General features: G+C 38.7%; 1 long non-coding RNA gene across 1 annotated transcript; it reads left to right on the forward strand.

Moving 5' to 3' along the window:
* The first annotated feature begins 12,925 nt into the window (after window positions 1-12,925).
* LOC128564573 (uncharacterized) lies at window positions 12,926-14,814 on the forward strand. The gene is made up of 3 exons (XR_008374129.1): window positions 12,926-12,992; window positions 14,221-14,255; window positions 14,432-14,814. It is a non-coding gene; the product is annotated as an uncharacterized LOC128564573 (long non-coding RNA).
* The last annotated feature ends 6,997 nt before the right edge of the window (window positions 14,815-21,811 follow it).

Consider the following 21,811-nt stretch of genomic DNA (forward strand, 5'->3'; position numbering starts at 1 on the left):
GAGATGGTCATTTCAGATTTATTGACTTCTTTTTTCAGTCATGCTCCTTCTTTTTGCCATCACTGTGGTCACATGCCAAGTCAAGTTTGGCAATTTTTCTTTTATTCTTTTAATGAGGTGAGACTAGAGAAAAGCATTTCCTGGTTGGTTTGGCTCTGAAACCCTGAACAGTCCTGATATGGGTAGAGGCTTGTACAGTTCTTAGAATCCTGGGTATCAAAATACCTACGCCATGCCTCTGTGGTCACTGATGAGATTTGGAAGAGTGGGAGGGCATGGGGGGAGGTGAGGAAGAGGAGCCTAATGATTTGGCTGGGTGGCTACTGTCACACTTCTTGGTCATATGAAAGTACACACCTTTGTGTACTTTGTGTATGTGGGGTGTTGGTTTGCCTATATTAAAAAAAAAATTCTCCATCTTTCTACTTGTTTGTACTCAAAGGTAATACTAGAATACCTGAGGACAATAAAGAGCGCCATCATTATAACCCAGTGTAGGAAAAGAAGTCTCCAGGTTACCAAACAAGTTTATACATAGTTTTCCTAGTTTAAGAGTACTTTCCATATTTCTCTTTCTAGCTACTGGAGTTATCAAGCTAGTTCTGTCAGTAACATACAAAGTCAAACCCTATGGATGGGAGCTATTAGGGGAGATGTACATTTCTAAAAATCAAATCTGAGGGTCATAGAATGCTTGAAAATGATCTGATGGCTGGTTGACTCTAATGGGAAAAGACCAAACTGAGGCTGGTGGTGATGAATGGTCCTGTCAAGGTCGCATGACTTTTGAAGGCAAACCAAGAGCTCAACTGGACTCTCAGAACTTCTGGTTTGATACTGTAATGACTACAACACAGAGATTTGGGGAAAATACTAACACCATTTACAGGTTGACTGGAACTTTGTACTGCTGTCCCAACTTGTCAGTCAAAAACCTTGAGGAATATGCACAAATCAGGACAACTCAGGAGAACCAATATAACATGAAGGAGTTAAAAAATATATCCTTCTGCAGAAGAAGAAACATTAAATGATTCAAGTTCCTGCTATAAGTTCCACCACGCCATGCTTTTCTGTGCTTTCCCTGGTTGGAAATGTCCTATCTATGAAGACAGCCTTCTCTTGGTTGAGAGCTAGTCAGGACCATGTGGACTAATTAATTTTGGGGGTCAATGTCTTGGGGCTGAGATATGATACCAGGGAGCCCTCTCTCAGAATGTGGCTGGAGGGGTGATGCTCCGTGGGAAACTGCTATCCTCTCTGAGCCCCCCAATGCATGTTACAAGTCCAGGACAGGGAGCAGAGCTTCTATAGCAGAGACTCCAGCCCCAGCAGAACAGGCCCTCAACAAATGCCTGTGTAGGGAATAAATAAACTACCAATTTCAGCCACCCTTCACATATAAGTTAGGCAAAGAGTAACAGACTTAAGGGAACACAACAAATTTAAAGGAAGATGATCTCTTTTGACTCAGAATAAACTGAAAAGGAATAATCACTAGCTTCGGCTGTTGTTTAGAGAGTTATGTGAGATTCTCTTCAAACTAGGCTCTCAGACTTCATTGGTGATGCTTCTGCATGTTGGTGTCTTTATTTGCAAAATGGGATTGCAAATATCAGGGGTTGGTGTAAGGAAGAAGTGAGGGAACTTAGGTGAAGCAGCAACAATGTCCCAGATTTGTGGTGAAACCCTAACTAAACATCATTATACAAACTTTCTCTCCTAGCCCCCTTTTCTGTAAAATGGGAGAAAAAAGATCTATCACTGAGGTTTGACATGCAGGTGAAATAATAGTAGCAGCAGATAACATTTGAGAGTCTCCGATAGGTAAAACATCTTTCTAGGCACTTTGTATTTATTCCTAATTCTTAGAATGACCTGATAACTGAGGTATTGTTATTATCCCTGTATTGCCGAAGAGAAAATTGAGGTTCAAATGGGACAGTTACCTGCTCAAGGTCACACACACAGCTAGTGAATGTGGAGCAAGGGTTGGGACTCAAGCTGTTAATTCCAGAGCATGAACCATAGGGCTATGCTGCTTCTCCGAAATGATTGCAAAGCACTTAGCTCAGCGTCTGGGATATATTATATGCTGATTTATTATAATCATGGCAAGTTACTCAATAAATGATAATGGAAGTAGCTACTTACTTGTATTTACTTAGATAAACATTATATGCTTATTTGTATTTTTAACTGTGACCACAGTATCATAAGAAATACCACACCTCTTGGCCCTTTAATGGTATGTCTAATTATCTCTTTAGCTACAGAAAAGCACTAGCTTTGCACAGAAATTATGACCTTGATAATCACAGCTATTCATGTATGCCAAAAATATTAAAATATTATTAAATACTTTTAAAGTTTTCCTATATATTTTTATTATGCACATTCCTGATGCATTATGAATTCAGACATATCAATTTACATAGTTATGAGCACAAAACCAAATGAACAGTATTTTGGGAGAGAGGTTGGGAGCTATTCTTAAGGAAAATTTTGAATACCTGTGATTTCTCTCTTACACACTACCTTTGGAACCCAACTTCTGCACAAGATGAGAGCTCCCTTGATACACACATGTATAATATTAGTCATGAGTGAAAGTGAATGAGGGAAAGAACCAGTGGCAACCTTTCCTCACTATTAATAATAGCAAATACTAAATAATGATTAGTTCTCTCTTCACACCAGAAACCATGTTAAGCACCAAGCATAGATAATCTCATTTATTTTTATCTTTAAAAACTTAATTTAATTTTCGTTATTGTTTTTTAAAGACAGGGGTCTTGTTATGTTGCCCAGACTGGTCTCAAACTCCCGACCTCAAGCAATCCTCCCTCTTCAGCCTGCTGAGTAGCTGGGACTACAAGCTCAAGCCGCCACACCTGGCTCTGGATAATCTCACTTAATACTCAGGAAAGTTCTAAAAGGTAGACACATTGGAAGTTATCCTTCTTTTACAGATGAGAAGAGTGAGGCAGAGAGGAGTTAAGTAAATTGTTCTAGATCACACCGCCAACAAATGACAGAGCCGGGACACACACGCAGGTGGTGTATGTGTGCTCCAAACCGAGCTTCCTTCCACTCTACCACAGTGCACTTTATTTGGCAGGCAATACAGGGACAGTCTCGTGAAAGTGGGTCAGACAAACACATTGATTTGCTTTTTCCCCACTACAGTGTATCAGTAAAACCTTAAATACCATACCGAGAAAAGTCCAGATAATGTATGGTACCGTTATTGACAGCCTATTGCACAGCAAGTGTGTATTTCATCTCACTTTTCTTCGGAACCCTGCAAGCTGGGTAATTTTTGCTGTCATTTTATAGGTAAGGAAATAGAGGCCCAAGGTCATGCAGCAGGTGAACGATGGAGGCAGGACTGGAGCAGACAGTGTGGGTTTCTTATACTGTGCATCCGACTCGTTGGGAGTGACCAGCTCTCTGCGAGAAGATGCATTCTCATCCACTCTTAGTAATCCAGGGAGCACATAGAGGTATTGGCTTTATCAGCAACAATCATGATAATCTAATCTCCTTCTGTCTCCTGTCTGTCTCTCAGTTGGTGCCACATGGGGATTTTATGAACAGCATCATAAAATTTATATTTATGTATATTGCTTTGACCTCCTTGAAAACAAGACACAAAGTAAACTCTTAGCAAAGCATGCCTTTGGCCTGAGTGTAAGACATCAATGATCTGGCTAAAGTCCTGGGATTTTCCTACACTGTGAGCAGTTGACTTCTTTTACTCTACTCAGCATGCTTTCTGCTCAGAAAGCCCTGGGGCAGACAGAAATGGGAAATTATCTTTTCTTGCTCATTAATAGAAGGATCTGCTAACTGGTTACAAAAGCCAGAAGCCAAGAGCCCTCCTTTTACTCGCCATTTTTGCCTGGTCTATCAACTAATTGTCTACCTTGAGGGAATCCACATCTTTTCATTTATCTCCATCCTTTAATTCAAGGCAACATCATGTCTTTCCTGGAGGGTGATGAACTTATTTTGATTTGCCTGGGACTCTCCAGGTTTTCAGGTTGCAAGCTCTGCCTTTTGGGAACTCCTGAGTTGCAGGCAAATCAGGATAGTGGTCACCCCATTAGCCTGGTCCTTCCTACTGGTCTCTTAACAGGCGTCCCAGTTGCCAGGGTTGCTTGCCTTTCTCCCTCCAGTAGCCCACAGTGTGCTCCTTTAATGTCATAGATCCGTGATGTTCATCCAGCCTGCCGTGGCACACTGGTGTGCTGTGAGAGGATCTTAGGTATGCTGATAATATTGTTAAAGGTCATTAATTAAATTATATTCAAAAGAAGTTCAAAGCACAGTAATTCCTTTTTTTTCTTCTCTTAGATAAACATAATCTAAGTGTGTTGTGGAAGTTTAACTATAGATTCAAGTGTGCTGTGAGATTAAAAAAGGTTAAAAAACATTGTCATAGATCATTGTGTTACTCACAGTACTTAAGATCTTGCCTTCTGAAAAAAATGTCTAACTCCTTATCATGGCTTACAAGGTGCTGCATGATTTGGTTCTATCATTAATTTCTCTAGCCTAGACTCATCCTGTGTTCCTCCTTCACTGCAATATCTATGTCAGTTCCAAGACCTTTGCCCTACTGTTCCCTGACCTGGAATGTCCTTTCCATCAACTCTTGTACACTCACATTTGTAGTCATGGTAGATGTGCTATTATTTAATTCATGTCTATCTCTGAGAATTAAAATTCCTCGACTTCCTAGTTCTTCACTTAATCCCCAGTGCCTAGCACTAGGGCTGACACCTAATAAAGTCCCATGGAATCTTCATTGATCCATGAAATATTTATTGAATGAATCAATGAATGAGTGAAAGAATAGATGAATGAATATTTGCTAACGGGAATGATAATGGAACTTGCTGCTGTGGTTGGATGATACAAAAGGCAAAGATTATTAGGGCACAATGAGAAAGGTCCCTTGAGGCTGGATAGGAGACAGAGGCCAGAGCATGAAAAGTTTCAGAGGGAGCCACAGATTCAGGACATTATCCAGAGGAGAATGGAAGCCTTGAGAAATTTTGAGTCAGGGTGTACTATCAACTCATTTATATTTTGGAAAACTGAGGTTAGAGAGGTAAGAAGAAGGCCTTTCCACCTGGGCAGATGCAGGGATTAGGGTGTATGTTTGCAATGGGTTTTACAGAGCCAACTGGGTATTATTGCTCCCTTGGTTAATTTTCTGGAAAACAATCAGCCAATTACTTGCATGAATCAAAGGCTTCTGTAGGTCTGGCCTATAACTAATTGATTTTTTTAAAGTGTTTAATCACAAATCAGAGGTTATGTAAAGGGTCTATTCAAGGTTGGCTTCCAAGGGAACGAGTCAGTGGTGCCATTTTTCCAGGGTTGCATTTTAGAGTGTATTGCACTGGGCTCACATTCAGGGAAGCAATGATGTCTGTCCACTCTTGAGTATGTTGCAGCCAGAGTTCCTTATATCAAACATGGGTGGGAAAGCAGGTGCAGAGGGTGAGTGAATGTTCACACAGTACAAATGGAGGAGTTGAAATGCTGCCACAGAATAGCTCTGGTTTGGAGATGAAGCATAGGTCAGGATGCCAGAAATAGGATCATAGCTCAGTATTCTCAGAATTCAATTGAAATTATTGACTAGATCTATGCAAAGGGACCTGAGACCCTAGTTGTACGTTATCTCTTCCTTCTTTGTGTTATCTTTTTTATGTGTAGAGTAAATCACCGCTCTTTTCATGTATTCACCTCTGTGATGTACAGTTGTAGAGGTGCAGAGCCACCTCTATCTCCACAAGTAGGTGGGAGCTCCTTAAAGGTAGGGACTGTATTTTTTCACAGTTTTGAACCCCTCTGTAGTACCCAGCACCATGTCTTTGACATACAGGTGCCTGATAAATATCCTCTGAATCTAACTCAGAGTTCATTCTATCTGCAAAGTCTAGTTAATAGTTAATAGTTTAGTTAGTCTAGTCTAACTCAGGGTTCATTCTATCTGCAAATTCATGGTTACATGAATTCTAGCCCAGGTGATAAGGCTCACAGACAGCATGCTGTTTCGCAGGTGCCCCAGAAGTCATCAAGCTCCAGAAGCACCAGCCGGCCATGTTTTCCTTCTGAGATCAGGGGTTTTCTTCCAAGATGGCCCTGTTTTCTTTCAGCTAGGTGAGACCAAGAGCCTCTTCTCTGAGCCTCTATAGCTTGATTTGCATTCCTTTATCTTCACACTGACCACATTATAGTGAACTTACGTTGATTTGCTTGTCTCTCCCACTAAGCTGTAGCCTCCACAGAGCACAGGGCTTGTCATATTATAGATAATTCCGAGCACTGGTGCCTCACCTGCTGCTTGTGGTTAGCTTAGTGAAGCACAAGCCTCTGGGACCATTTATCACAGCCATTGAAGTTCCTCCCTCCCTCCTGCAGGCCATTCAGGATAGGACGCCATCTCCCTTCCTTTCCATCTTCCTGCTGGGCACTTCCTGCTCATCCCTCCAGCATTCAGAATCAGTATATGCTCACAGTCAACTGGCACCCCTGCCCCCAAAACCTAGTTCTTATTTTTTAAAGGCATTGGCACTGAAACTTTACCTCATTTTCAGCATTTGCCTTTCAAAACTGCCCTCTACATCCAGCCGGTTGCCATGAACCTGGACTCCATGCCGATAATGTCTTTCATCCACCCCAGTTTCTCCCTTCCTGCTGCCCTGGTTCAGGCTTTAAAAAAAATTTTTTTTAATACTTTATTATAGAAAATCTCAAACACATATAACATAAATAGGACAGTATACTGAAGCTCCACGTACCCACCTATCACTCAGCTTGTGCAATTATCAGTAGCATTCCATTCTCCAGTCCCTACTCAGTTACTATTATTTTATAGTTATTTTCTAAGTAAGGCAACATTTACACAGAATTTACACAATACAAATCTTTGCTGTACAAATTTTACAAATGGAGACTTCCACTTAATTACACTTCTATCATGATCTAGAACATTTTTATCTTCCAGTTTCTTTGTGTCCCTGCCCAGTCAATCTCTCCTGTTCCCCAAGGCAACCACTGTTCTGATTTTTCATCTTAGATTAGTTTGACTGTTCTAGAAGTTCACATAAATGGAAGAATACAGTGTGTACTCTTTTTTTGTTCAGCACATCTCACTCAGCATAGCGTCTGTGATATTCCTATGTGTAGGTTCACACTCAGTGGTTCATTTTTAAAAAGTATTGCTGAGTAGTATCCCATTATATGAACAAACCATAATTTCTTTATTTATTCTCTTATTCTCCTTATTTGGGTCGTTTCTGTTTTGGGTTATCATGAAAAAAGCAGTGATGAACATTTATGTACAGCCTTTTAATAGATCCATGTTTTCTTTTCTTTTTTTTTTTTTGAGACAGAGTCTCACTTTGTCACCATTGATAGAGTACTGTGACATCACAGCTCACAACAACTTCAAACTCTTGGGCTGAAGTGATTCTCTTGCCTTAGCCTCCCAAGTAGCTGGGACTACAGGTGCCTACCATAATGCCTGGCTATTTTTAGACATGGGGTCTCACTCTAGCTCAGGCTGGTCTCAAACTTGCAAACTCAGGCAATCCACTTGCCTCAACCTCTCAGAGTGCTGGGATTACATATGTGAGACACCATGCCTGACCACCTATGTTTTCATTTCTATTTGATAAATCTTAAGTACAAAATTGCTGAGTCACCACCTTAGTTTTTGTCTGAATGGCTGAAGTAACCTCCTAGCTGCCATCTCTGCCACATGGTATCAGCCCCCAAATCTGGGCACACATCACATTTCTTTTCCCAAAGCAGAACTTTGTCTGTGTCAAAAGTCTATTTAACAAGCTCTGATGGTGCCCTGGTGTCTTCAGAGTCAAGGTAAGTTTGTCTAGACTGTCACTCATGACCCCCACCCACCCAACCTCAGCTTTCTTTCCCAAGTTCATTTCCAGCCTCTCCCTGATGCTCTCTGGGAGATGAAGCCTTAGTGTCTTTTACCCTAGGCTCCTATAGGACTTTGGCCTAGAAAGTGCCATTTTACTTGACTCTGAAAGACATGGCAGTGTCTGTCTCACAGTGAGACATAAAACTGGGACCCTAGCTCACAGTAGAACAGACAATATTTGTTGACTAGGCTAATAAATGCTGTGAGGTGTAAAGCTTACAGGCATAGGAAAACATCAACGATGTCCCTGAGGCTCTCACTCCAGCTTCCTACAAGGAAGGAGATCAAACCAGGTGAGATATCTCTGGATACCAAGATTCTATAATTCTGTGAATTTTACCAAATCCACTAGTTCCAGAAATTACTACATGGTTTGTGCCGCCAATACGCCCACCATGGTAGGGACTGAATGGCATAATAGAAAGAGCACAAGAATAAGAGTCAGTAGTCCCTGAGTTCTAGTCTCACTTCTACCTTTTACTGTGATCCTTGGCTAGGTTCATCTCCGGAGCCTCCACTGCCCCTTCTGGGACACTGGGATTGCAGATACTTGATGATCACTAAAGTCAAAATTGAAATCACACCGAGAGATTGAATTTCAGAAAATATTGAACTAGATCTGCTGCTTCTTTTTTTGTTATTGTTGGCAGGTTCTCTTGCCCTTTTGTACTCAACCCTCTGTGTGCTGCCTAAGTACAACCCAGACATTACTCCTCACTCCCAAACCCTCAGTGCCAGCAGCTAAAGCACAGTTGAAACACTGAGTAACTGCCAGCGGGCCTGCACCTGACGATGATAAGAGTTGGTCTCCAGAAACATGTTTGCTTAAAATAGAGACATCTGTTTGAGAATACACCCCTGATACAGGACGCTCTACAGATTGTAGAATATTCACCTAGCACACAATGGCTACACCACTGACAAGAGCCAGATTGCATTTTTCCACAAAAGAAATAAAATCTCTATCTCCATCTCAGAGACACTTAATTTTTCTTTGCCTCTGTTTGCTCATCTATAACATGGGAATAATAAAACATCTCTCTCACAGGCTTTTCTAAAAACAATAAATAAAAGAACAGATAAAGAATGCTTAGAATTACATCTGGAAAAGCTCTGAAAAAACATTAGATAACGGCATTCTTGTTAATGCTGTTATCCAAATCCTAGCGGATGCAGAGAACCTAGAGGGCTGTGGACTCCACACTGTATTCTGCAAAGTTTTAAGGTGCTTGCCATATTCCCCAGTTTCACTTCCTTATCCTTAGAAACATGGTCCAAATGGATACAGTGTCTCTATGTGTGAAGAATCTTTGTTCTCCGTTTTCTTGGAAATAGAATTTTTAAACTAGAAGATTCATCTCCTTGAGTCTTCCAGATTGTGGGTCTCCTCTGCGGATGGCCTCTGTGGATGATGGCAGAGTTGGCAGTCAGATCCCTGAACCATCTCGGGAAAAAGGGGAATGAACTGGCAAACCCTCGTGAGACAGAAGCCTAATGCTCATGTAAGTGCCCTCCATGATAAGTGAAGAAAGGAACGAAGAGAAGACCAGAACAGCCACAAACAAAAGCAGGAATTGTTTGAGAAATGAACCTTTTTCAGAGGCCTTCAAAGCCACCCTTTCACAAAGCCTGGCAGGGATACAGTATTGAGCCTGGGTGAAAGCCAAACATGGCCTTAATTTATTACTGCCAAACTGTTTGTTGTCTTTATTTGCCAAGACTTACTAATTGAACTTTTGTTGATCTGGCTGCCCCTCTAGAGAATTGGAGCTATTGTTATCAGCTCTGTGTGTCCTTCCATAGAATGTGCCAAAAAATTGACCCAAGGTGTAGTTGATTTCCCTTCCTGGTTCAGGCTGCTCTTTCTCTTTCAAGCATGTTTTTGTTTAGTTTTTTTGGTTTTGCTTTGTTTTGTTTTTCAGTTTCAACCCAGAGTGGGTGTTTAAACTGAACTAGAATGAAGTTCGCTGATCCAAGGAGAATGTTCCTGTTGAGAGGTCAGAGGGGTCCCCAAAAATGCCTGCATGGAGGCTCGCTTCCTTGACCTCCTTCATGCTTCAGTGAGAGGTACTCAGTCCTTGCTTCTGTTATTTAGGAAAGGGAAGCCCTGGACTGATGCTTCTCCAGGTGTCTCCAGGAGTAGCATCATCACCTGAGAATTTGCTAGAAATGCCAATTCGTGCCCTACCCTGTGACTACCCAATCACAACCTATTTTTAATAAGCCTGAACGGTAAAGTTTGAAATTAGGGTTTCTCCATCTTGGCACTATCCACTTGTTGGGTTAGAGAAGTCTTTGCAGTGGGAGCAATCCTGTAAGTTGCAGAATATTTAGCCACATCCCTGACCTCTGGCCACTAGAAACCACTAGTCTCTCTCCCCCACCCCAACATGATAACCAAAAATATCTCCAGTCATTGCCAAATGTCCTGGAGTGAAGGAAGTAAAGTCATCCATGGCAGAGATAAAGGACAAGCTGCTTGTTATTTCTCTGGGCTCCAGGCTTTTGCTCTCCCTGTGCCGTAGTGGCAAATAATAGCCAGACTAACTGGGTAGCTCTTCAGTGCCTCATAGTGATGGGCACAAGCGGACGTAACCACAAGGCAGCTTCCTGAAAATACGGAGTTTTTCCATCTTGATAAATCTTTCCTTTGAATCCATCCCCAGGCAAGCACACATTCCTTTGACTTTAAATGCTAGTTCTCTTTCTTGGATTACTTGGTATATTTAAAACAAAACAAAATGAAGAATCCTAGGAAGATTCAACCTCCTCTCATCCTCTTATTTGTTTGCTACTCCCCAGGACAGGAATAGACAGAGGGACTGAGTTCAGAGGTTCAGGTAATACAGCCACAGCACAGAGTGACATGAATGTCACACCTGCTAATTTTCCCTTTCACCATCCTAACGGAAAATTTTCTTGTGCATTTTGGGGCAAGCATTTCCCACTGCTCATTCTATAGTGTTTTCACATTTGGGTTCATAGTGTTACCGCATTTGCATTTGAAGAGTACCCAGCACAGGACATTTGCTGTTAGGCTTTATTCCTACCTCAGTCTCATTTCAGGGTTTTGACAATGCTTTCACTTCAGGAAGCTGGATTTGGCAAAAATCGGGTTGGGTGGACTCAGCCATACCTAAACTCAATTACTCTTACAAACACCAACTGAAGGTTACAGTTCATTTGGTTGAAAACTATTGAGCACTTACTTTGTACCTGAGCTATGCTGGAAGCTCAGGACGTAGTAGGAGAAGCATACGGCCTCTGCATTTGAGGAGCTCATTATGAGACAAAGGTAGAAGCCATTTTGATATACCAGAGAAACACAAGGCATCATGGGAATGTGCTCCACTGTTGAGACCTCAGTATCTGTCACAGAAAAGGGACTTAATAGATATTCATTGAATGAATCTTAGAAGGGAACCATTCTACACAAACTGACAGGTTAAAAAGATGTCTTGCCAAAGAAAGTGCTGCTTAGGTTTTTAAGGAAAAAAGCATGAGTAAGCCGTACCAAGAAGACTGGAGAGGTTATTTGGTAAAGAAAGAGCAGGTGTAGGGATGAGAGATGGGAACATGCATGATAGCTTGGGATGGATTTACAAGGTTTGTGTGAATTGTCTAAAAAAGCGACTTCCTGGTTGTCTATTGCTATCAAACAAATTTACCCCCGAAACAACCATTTTGCTTTGGTTGTAATTTTGTGAGTAATGCAAAAAAGCTTGGGTGGGTGGTTCATCTTTCATATACTCGACATCAGCTAAGGAAGCTGGGATTGAAGTTCACTTCCAAGATGGCTTCTTCTTTGACTTCTCCAGTACTTTGGTATTCCTTGATATTCCATGGCTTCTCTCCCTCTCTACATAGGGTCTCATTATCCAAGGCTCCTTCATGTGGCTTGGGTTTCTCATGGCATGGCAGTCTCAGGGTAGCTAGCTTCCCCCAGAGCAAATATTCTTAGAGCAAGTACTTTAAGAGGCCCAGATAAAAGATACAAAGCCCTTATGACCGAGTTTTGGAAGTTTCAGAACAGACTTCTACTGTTTCTAATGATCAAGCAAGTCACTGAAGCCAGCCAGGTCCTAGGGGAAGGAAGTAAGAGCCCCTTCCCTTAATGAAGGAGCATCCTGCATGCAGAAGGAGAGAAGGAATTTGATGGCAGTCATTTTGGAGAAAAGCTTTCTTTAGTGAGTTCCAGGGTCAAAGAAGTTGGGGCTAGAGAGTCTAGGCCAAAGAACTTGGAGCAGCAAGCTAAGGAGTAGGCAATGTGCCCTGAATTCCTTGGGAATCTATGGAAGGAAGTGGTGAGGTGGGATTCATTGGTCTACAGCTGTGAGAATGGAGAAAGAGGGATGAAAGTGGAGGCAGGGAGGCCAGCTGGAAGACCTCTAGAGCCCCAAACAGCATAGGTGACCTGAGGGACTAAAGGCTGGGGAGGTGGGGATGGGCCAGGAGTGTCAGAAAGTGAAATGATGAGGAAAATTCAAGTTATCCGAGGGCTTCTGATGCTTCTTCCAACAGAGCCAAACATATTCTTTTCTAAATGAAGGAAGAAAGACCTTGTTTTCCATTCTGGGAACTGGGTGAGGAGTAAATGGCAGCTGGCAACTAAGCTTGCCGAGAGTGGCTTAATGGCCACACTTTTGAGGTTAGTTAGGAGCTGCCACGGAGGAAAACAAACAGGGCTGGTGTGAAGACCATTAGAAAAAGGCCTCAGAACAAAGACTCCACTTGGCAGCTGTTGCTCAGAGTTGAATGAAAGAAACAAAAGGGTTTGTTGAGCAAACATGAAAGGAGCCTAATTGATGCAATTAAGGTGAAATTAAATAAAGGAAGGTTTTAGCCCAAAGTTCATGGAAAATTTTTCACAGAGGTGTCAGTGAAATAATCATTTGGGGCTTTTAAATAAAGGGAAGCACAGGATGTGGCCAGTTGGCCTGTTTGACCCCGCAGAGTGGACCAAACCAAGTGGGTGATGTGGACCACACGTATGCAACTGTTTGGCCCTGGCTGCTTGGTCTTGGTACGACTGGGGACATGGGACAGGAGTGGTCGCAAAAGGAACACCTCCAACAAGACCACTCTGCTCTATTTACGTCATCCCTAATGCTACTTCCTGAGATTCTCTCGCTCATTACAAGCTTGCTTGTTCACCGTCTGTCCTTCCCACTCCTAGGCACACACCCCTGCTCACACTAAGGAATGCTGGGTCTCCTTGGAACACAGCTTCTGAGATGCCCATTGTGACCCCCCCTACATACCAACACCTGGAAGCAAACATCTGTACCGCACACATTCCCAGGCAGTGCCTCAGAATTGCCCTATGGGAAATTGATGCCCAAACAACTCCATATATTTAACAGTTACATACAACACACTCTATGCTGGGTACTCTTCCAAACACTTCACAAATACTAACTTACCTGACCTCAGGATGACCCAGAAACAGGGATATTCTTATCTACATTTTACAGGTGAGGAACAAGAAGTCAGTGTGTCCAAGCCACTACATAGGGAAAGCAAGATTCTGTACCTTATTGACAGTTTTTTGAGACAGGTTCTTCCTATGAAATAAAATAAATGTGTTTTCTTTAAAAAAAAATTATTCTGACCAGGCACGGTGGCTCATACCTGTAATCCTAGCACTCTGGGAGGCCAATGTGGGTGGATCGCCTGAGCTTGGGAGTTCAAGACCAGTTTGAGTAAGAGCCAGACCCTCTCTCTACTAAACATAGAAAACCTAGCCAGGCATCATTGTGGGCACCCATAGTCCCAGCTACTTTGGGAGGCTGAGACAAGAGGATCACTTGGACCCAAAAGATTGAGGTTGCTGTGAGCTATGACAGCCACATCACTCTACCCAGGGCAACAGAGTGAGACTCTGTCTCAAAAAAAAAAAAATTGTTATTCTAGTCATTATATAGTGCTATCTGTCTGTGATATTAAGTTGCATTTCCCTAATAAGGGATGGTGTTCGGTATCTGTATTTGTGCTTATCATAATCTACATTTTCTTTGGCGAAGTTTCTGTTTCAAATCTATTTGCCACTTCCAACTGGGTTGCTTGTCTTCTTAACGAGTGTAAACTTTCTTTATACATGTGTGTATTTCATATATATGTTCATTATAAGATATCCAATTTGCTAAATTTTCTCCCAGTCTGTAGCTTTTCACTTCTTTAATGGCGCTTTTTGAAAAGCAAAGTTTTGAATTCCAATAAAGTTCAATTTATAAATGTTTTTTCTGTTTTAGACTGCGGTTTTCTTGTCTGATCTAAGAACTATTTGGTGAGTCGCAAAGATTTTTTCCTAACTTTTCTTCTAGAAATTTTATACTTATAGCTGTTACCATTTAAGTTTGTGATCCATTTTAAGTACTATTTTATGTTTAGAGTGAGGTAGGGCCTATGTTTATTTTACTGCATAAGGATATCCAATTATTATAGCTTCATTCTGTTTACTAGGTATATACCCAGAAAACCAAAAATCACAATATAACAAAGACATCTGTACCAGAATGTTTATTGCAGCCTAATTCATAATTGTTAAGTCATGAAAGAAGCCCAAGTGCCCATCAACCCACAAATGGACTAGCAAATTGTGGTACATGTATACCATGGAATATTATGCAGCCTTAAAGAAAGATGGAGACTTTACCTCTTTCATGCTTACATGGATGGAGCTGGAACATATTCTTCTTAGCAAAGTATCGCAAGAATGGAAGAAAAAGTATCCAATGTACTCAGCCCTACTATGAAGCTAATTTATAGCTTTCCTGTGATGACTATAACCCAACTATAGCACAAGAATATGGGGAAAGGGCCAAGGGAGGGGAAGGGAGGGGAGAAGTCAGGGTGGAGGGAGGGTAATGGGTGGGGCCACACCTACGGTGCATCTTAGAATGGGTATAGGCGAAACTTGCTAAAGGCAGAATACAAATGTCTACATACAATAACTAAGAAAATGCCATGAAGGCTACGTTGAACAATTTGATGAGAATATTTCAGATTGTATATGAAACCAGCACATTGTACCCCTTGATTGCACAAATGTACACAGCTATGATTTAAGAATAAAAAATAAATAAATACATTACAAACAAACAAAAAAAAAGATTGTCATTTTTCTTACTGAATTACCTTGACACTTTGTTGGAAATCAGTGAACCATAAACATGTGTGTTTATTTCTGCGCTCTCTACTCCATTCCATTGATTTGTATTCTATACTTACATCAATACTACACTGTTTTGAGTCTCATAAGTTTATAGTAAATTTTAAAGTCAAGTAGTGTCATCTTTCTTTTTCAAAATTATTTTGTCTATTCGACATCCTTTGCATTTTCATATTAATTTTGGATCAGCTTATTAATTTATAGAGATGTGTCTCCTGGAATTTTTGTAGGATTTGTGTTGAATTTATAAATCAATTTGAGGAGAATTACTATTTTAAAAATACTGAGTCCTCGAATTTATGAAGAAGGTATGGCTTTCAATTTATTTAGATTTCTAATTTCTCTCAGGAGTATTTTTTTAGAGTACCTTGCACTGTTTATGGTAAATTATTCCTAAGTATTTCATTCTTTTTGACCCAAATAGACTAAATTATTTTTTTAATCTTATTTTTGGTTTGTTCATTATTAATACATTAAAATACAATTGATTTTGTATATTGATTTTGTATCCTGTGACCTTGATTGTTTGCTTACTCATTCTTTGGATTTTCTGTGTAAAAAGTCACCTGTCTGCAAATAAAGACTATTTTGCTTCTTCCTGCCTAATCTATGTAACTCTAATTTTCCTCTTGACTTATTGCATTAAATAAAAACATCAGGACAATGTTGAAAATAAGTGGAAAGGGTGGACATCTTTGCTTTGATCTCAGTTTTGATTTCAATATTTCGCCATTAAATATGATGTTAACTGTAGCTTTTGTAAATGTCCTTTATCAGGCTGAGGAAGTTTCCTTGTATTTCTAATTGGCTGACATTTTTATCATAAATAAATGTTGGGTTTTATCAAATGCTTTTCCAAGTTTTTAGAAATGATCATATGATTTTTTTGTCCTTTATTTTATTAATAGAGTATATTATATTTGTTCATTTGGGGGATTTAAAATTGACCTTACATCCTGAGATAAAAGCTACTTGGTCATAGTTTATAATTCTTTTGATATATTATAGATAAAATTTGCTAATATTTTGTTCACATAAGGATTATGTTCATAAATAATAGTGGTTTGCAGATTTTTTTGTGTGTGCAATTTCTTTATCTGACTTCACTAACAGGGTAATAATGACCCCATAAAATAAGTTGGTAAATATTTTTTTCCTCTGTTTTCCGATGGTTTACATAAGATTGGTATTATCTCAACTTTAAATGTTATAGATAGAATTCATCAGTGAAGCCATCTTTTTGGTTCTGGGTTCTTTATGTATATGGGGGAGGATTTTAAATTATTAATTCAATTTCATTACTTAATATTATCTACCTATATTTAGTATTTATTCTTCATTCAGTTTTGATAATTTATGTCTTCTTAGTAAGTTGTCCATTTTAGTATTTCTTTTTGATTCAGTTTTGATACTTTATGTCTTTTTAGGAATTTATACAGTTTTTTCTATGTTTCCTAATTTATTAACATAAAGTTCACCACAATATTCCTTATAATACTTTAATGTCTGTAGGTTCTGCAATCATAGTATAGTGATTTCATGCTGTATTTTAACAATTTGTGATTTCTCTCTTTTTTCCTTAGTAAACCTAGCTTAAGTTCATTAATTTTGTTGATATTTATAAAGAATCAAATTTGGTGGGGTTTTTTTTTTGGTTTTGTTTGTTTTGTTTACTTAATTTTTCTTATTTTTTCTTTCTTCTACTTTGGATTCTTTTTCTCTCCTATCTTTTGTTGGTTGGAATAGAAGCTTCAATTATTGATATTTGACCTTTTTTCTTTAGAATGAATACATTCAAAGCTAAACATATTTCTCTACACATTTCTTTACCTGCAAGCCATACATTTTGATGTACCATACTTTCAATTTCTTTTAGCTCAAGCCGTTTTGTTATTTCCTTTATGATTTCTTCTTATACTCATGGGATCTTTTGTAATGTGTTAACTTCCAAATATTTGAAGATGTCCAATATTTCTTTCTGTTGTTAGTTTTTAATTTAGTCCCATTTTGATCAGAAAACATATGTCTAATGTTTCAATTCTTTTACATTTAATGAGATTTTTTATGATGTGTAATATGATCTATCCTGGAGAATGTTCTATGAGTGCTTATAAAAAAATGTATACTCTGTTAGTGTGGGGTGGAGTGTTCTCTAGATATGTATATATTGGGTGGAGGGTAGACGAACAAAATGATGAATAAGACACAATTCTTGTCCTTTAAATGTTCAATTCTTGCAGAACCATAATTCTCAACTCAGGGAAAATCCCAGTAGGCATTTGGCAATGTCTGGAGACATTTTCTTTCTTTCTTTTTTTTTTTTTTCTGATATTTGCTATAATTTTTTTGTTGTTGTTGTTGGGGATTCAGAGAGAGAAGGAGGGAGAGGGGTGGGGCCTTGGTGTGTGCCACACTGTCTGGAGACATTTTCAATTGTCCCAACTGGAGTGAGAACTACTGTTATCTAGTACATAGATCCTGCTGAACATCCTGCAATTCACAAGACAGTCTCCTCCAACAAAGACTTTGGGCCAAAATGTCAAGAGTGCCAAGGGTTAGACACTCTACTGCAGAAGATATAAAGGGTACCTAGTTATCATTCAAAGTTTCAGACAGTAATTGTCATGCTATGGGAATTACTACACAGTGGCTAAAACTGATCAACCCTTTAGCAATGACCACACCTCTCACCTGTTTGTTTGTCTTTCCCACTAGACTATGAACCTCATGAGTGTTGAAACTCACCCAAATATTTATAGTGGCTAAAAACATAGAGACCAAGTTGGATTTCCATTTTATTTCTACTATTGCTAGGTATGTGACTGTGGGCTCTCCAAACCTCTTAGTTTTCTTAGTTGTATAATGTAAATAATGCACCTACTTTGTAGAGTTGTTGTGAAATTTAAATAAGCTCGTAAAGGATGGCTCTTGCCGCAGTCCTGGCACACAGAGTCACTATTTTATTATTGTTATTATTATTCTAGCTCCTAGTCCAGTGCCCTGCAAATATGTACAAACAAATGCATGAACAATTGAGTCATCTTCTCTCACCTTCCTTATTGCCACAATGGACACAGTCTCTACAGAGTAATCTTGACTGGGACAAAACATGTTCCTTTTTATTCTTGGTGCTTACTTTTCACAGAGGAGGTCCCCTATGCCTACAGGAGCTGAAAAGGAGCCCAAACAGGACAAATAAGTGCAAGACAAATTGGAATTGATTGACCTCACTTCCATTCTTGGGCTAGTTCCACCCCACTAGCCTGATAGGATAATGGTCACACAGAAGGCAGTGAGGTTCATGCCATTCACTCAGCATTATGTGGGGTCACCTCTTTCAGGTTTATTTCAGAGAAGCGGCACCTTCTTCCTCCTGGCCACTGAGCCTGCCCCTATACTCTCTGCCCCATTCCTGAGCCTTGAGTGCTTTGCACGAGGAGCCTTTTTTATTAGGCAACTCTTGTGCTCAATATGAAAAGCCTTTGGGCCCCTTGCTGAGTACCTTCTCTCCTGTTCCTGTCTAATTCTGAGTGACTTGGCAATGATCACATCTAGGAAGCAGCTTGCTAACTTTTAAAGTGGTGGGTGGAGGTGAAGTTCTGCCAGCCTTTTATCTGTGTTTTCTTTTCAGTGAGGACTTCATAGCAAGAGAAGGGACACTGCAAACCTTCACAGAGCCCATTGGTATCTAAATCAGAACTTACATGGTACCAGAGAACTGATAACCAACCAAGAAGACACACGATGAAAGATCACGTTCCAAAGACAGAGAGGTTACACTCACTTAATACAGAGGACACAACTCATCTCCATATTTTTTTTAATTAAATCATAGCTGTGTACATTAATGCTATCATGGGGCACCATACACTGGTTTTATAAACCGTTTGACACATTTTCATCACACTGGTTAACATAGCCTTCCTGGCATTTTCTTAGTTATTGTGTTAAGACATTTATATTCTACATTTAGTAAGTTTCTAATTGATGACTTGTATTCATCTTTGTTATTAGTGTATGAGGTATATATTGAATATTATAATTATAATACAAGTTTTTCTCTCTAAAAATGTTTATGATTTTTGGCACCCTTTGTGTAGATGTGGGTGTATGTGTACATACATATAAACATATACACATATGTATATATAGTGGCATATCAAGAAATAGGGCAATAAGACAAAAATTCTATAAAACAAACAACATGGACAAAGTAATAGAAATAAAACTATAGATGATCCAGATATTGGAGTTCTCATATAAGCATAAAATAACCTGATTTATATGTTCAAGAAAATAAATAAAAATAAAAATAAATTAACCAAGAAGATAGAAAATTTTATTATAGATATGAAATCTCCAAAAAATGATATGAAAATTCTAAAAGCAAAGTATAAAATATCTGAAATAAGTAGTTAGGTTAATTATAGTTTGGGACCAACACAAATAGCTTTAAAAAATTGAAAAGCACATTAAAAGGAAATATTCACAAATTGAAGCACAGAAGTAAAGATAAAAAATATAGAACAGAGCATAAAAGACATGCAGAACACAGTGAAAACTCTAATACATATGCAGTTGAAGGCCCAGAAAGAAAGAAAGGAAATAATTTTATAAATCAATATTTGAAAAGATGATCACCAAAATATTTGAAAAATTTATAAAAGGCATCAACTGACAGATTTGAAGAACTCTGTGAATACTTGATAGGATAAATAAAAAGAAAATGATATCCAGACATATCATAGCCAAACTACTAAAAATCAAAGACAAAGAAAAAAATGGCATGGGAAATGACACATTATCTTTGCTGGGCACAATGACTCATGCCTATGGTCTTTTGGAGGCCATCCTCTTGGGAGAGGATGGCTTGAGGCCAGAAGTTTAAGAAATGACACAATATCTTCAAAGGAATAATAAAAAGATTAACAGTTAACTTCTCAAGAAAATAAGGGAGGCTAGAAAACAATAGAATGACTTCTTCACAGTACTGATAGAAAATAACTGCTAACCTTGGATTTTATAACCAATAAAATACCTCTCAAAAGTAAAGATAAAGCAAAGATATTTTAATGTAAACAAAATAAGAGAGAGTTTTTGGCCATCAAACCTGAGCTAAAGAGGTGGTAAAGGGAATTTCACAGGCAGAAGGAAAATAATTCAAGATAGATATAACCCCAAATATGTCAATAACATTAAATATAGACTATATACACAACTGAAAATATTAATATTGTCACACTGTAGTAAAAAACCAAAACCTAACTATATGATGCTTACAAGAAACACATATTTGAATTGCCAGCATTACCACTTGATTTGGTTTGGATGTTGGCCCCTCCAAATCTCATGTTAAAATTCAATCCTCAGTGTTGAAGATGGGACCTGGTGGGTGGTATGGAAGTGTTTAAGTCAAAAGGGAAAATCCCTCATTAATTTCCTCTCCCAGACAATGATTGCATTCTCACTTTATAAGTTTATCTGAGAGCTGGTTGTTTAAAAGAGTTTAGCATCACCTTTTCCTTCACTTGTGCCTTTTCTCACAATGTGACATACCTGTTCCACCTTTGCATCTGTCTTGATTAGAAGCTCCCTGAAGCCCTCACTAGAAGCAGATGCTGACATAATGCTTTTTGTACAGTCTGCAGAACCAAGAGCCAAATAAACCTCTTTTCTATATAACTTAACAAGTCTCATGTATCTATTTACAGGAGCATCAGATGGACTAAGCTAGCACTTTAGGGCCATTATAAAGTCAAATAAGGATGACTTGAATACAAGGACTTCAATACCATCACAATGGATCTGATCACCTAGATGGCTACTAAGTGACTAATAAGTGGATAATGTATATAGTGAAGATAAGCTAGACAAAAGGATAATTCATATATCAGGCAGAATGGTCTGAGATCACATCACACTATTCAGAATAGCTCTTAAAAACCATTTTCTCTTGTGAACATGATTGAAAAAATTCTGAACAAAACCTTACCTATTAGAATCCAATATTATATAATAAGGATAATATATTATCACCAAATGGGTTTATCCCAAGAATACAGGAGTAGTTTAACATTTGAATACCAATCCTTATAATTTACCACATTAACAGTGAAAATGGGGAAAATTATATGATCATATTAATGATAAATAAAAGGCTTTTATAAAATATGAAAACAATTCATGATTTCTTAGAAAATTCATCAAACTAGGAATAGAAGGGGACTTTCTTTATTTGTAAAGAACATCTAAACATCTGACATCAGACAACATAATAAATGTAAAACATTGAAAGCTTTCCTTTTGAGAGATTATCATGAACAATATAAGTCAACGAAATGGATAACAGCATAAATGAATCAATTACTAGGTATATACATCCTTTTAAGACTAAATCATGAAAAAATAGAAAATTTGTATAGACCAATAATAAGTAAGGAAATTGAATCGTAATAAAAATTCTTCTATCAAAGAAAAGCTCAGGACCCTAAAGGCTTCACTGTCAAATTCTATCATACATTTAAAAAACTAATATCAATCCTCAAACTCTTCCAAACAGTTAAGAAATAAGAAATATTTCCAAACTCATTTTCTGAGGTCAGTGTTACTCTGCTACTAAAGGCAGAGAAAGCTATAAGAAAATAAAATTACATACCAATATTCCTGATGAA

Source organism: Nycticebus coucang, chromosome 14, assembly GCF_027406575.1.
Source record: "Nycticebus coucang isolate mNycCou1 chromosome 14, mNycCou1.pri, whole genome shotgun sequence".
In the NCBI taxonomy this organism is placed as follows: domain Eukaryota; kingdom Metazoa; phylum Chordata; class Mammalia; order Primates; family Lorisidae; genus Nycticebus; species Nycticebus coucang.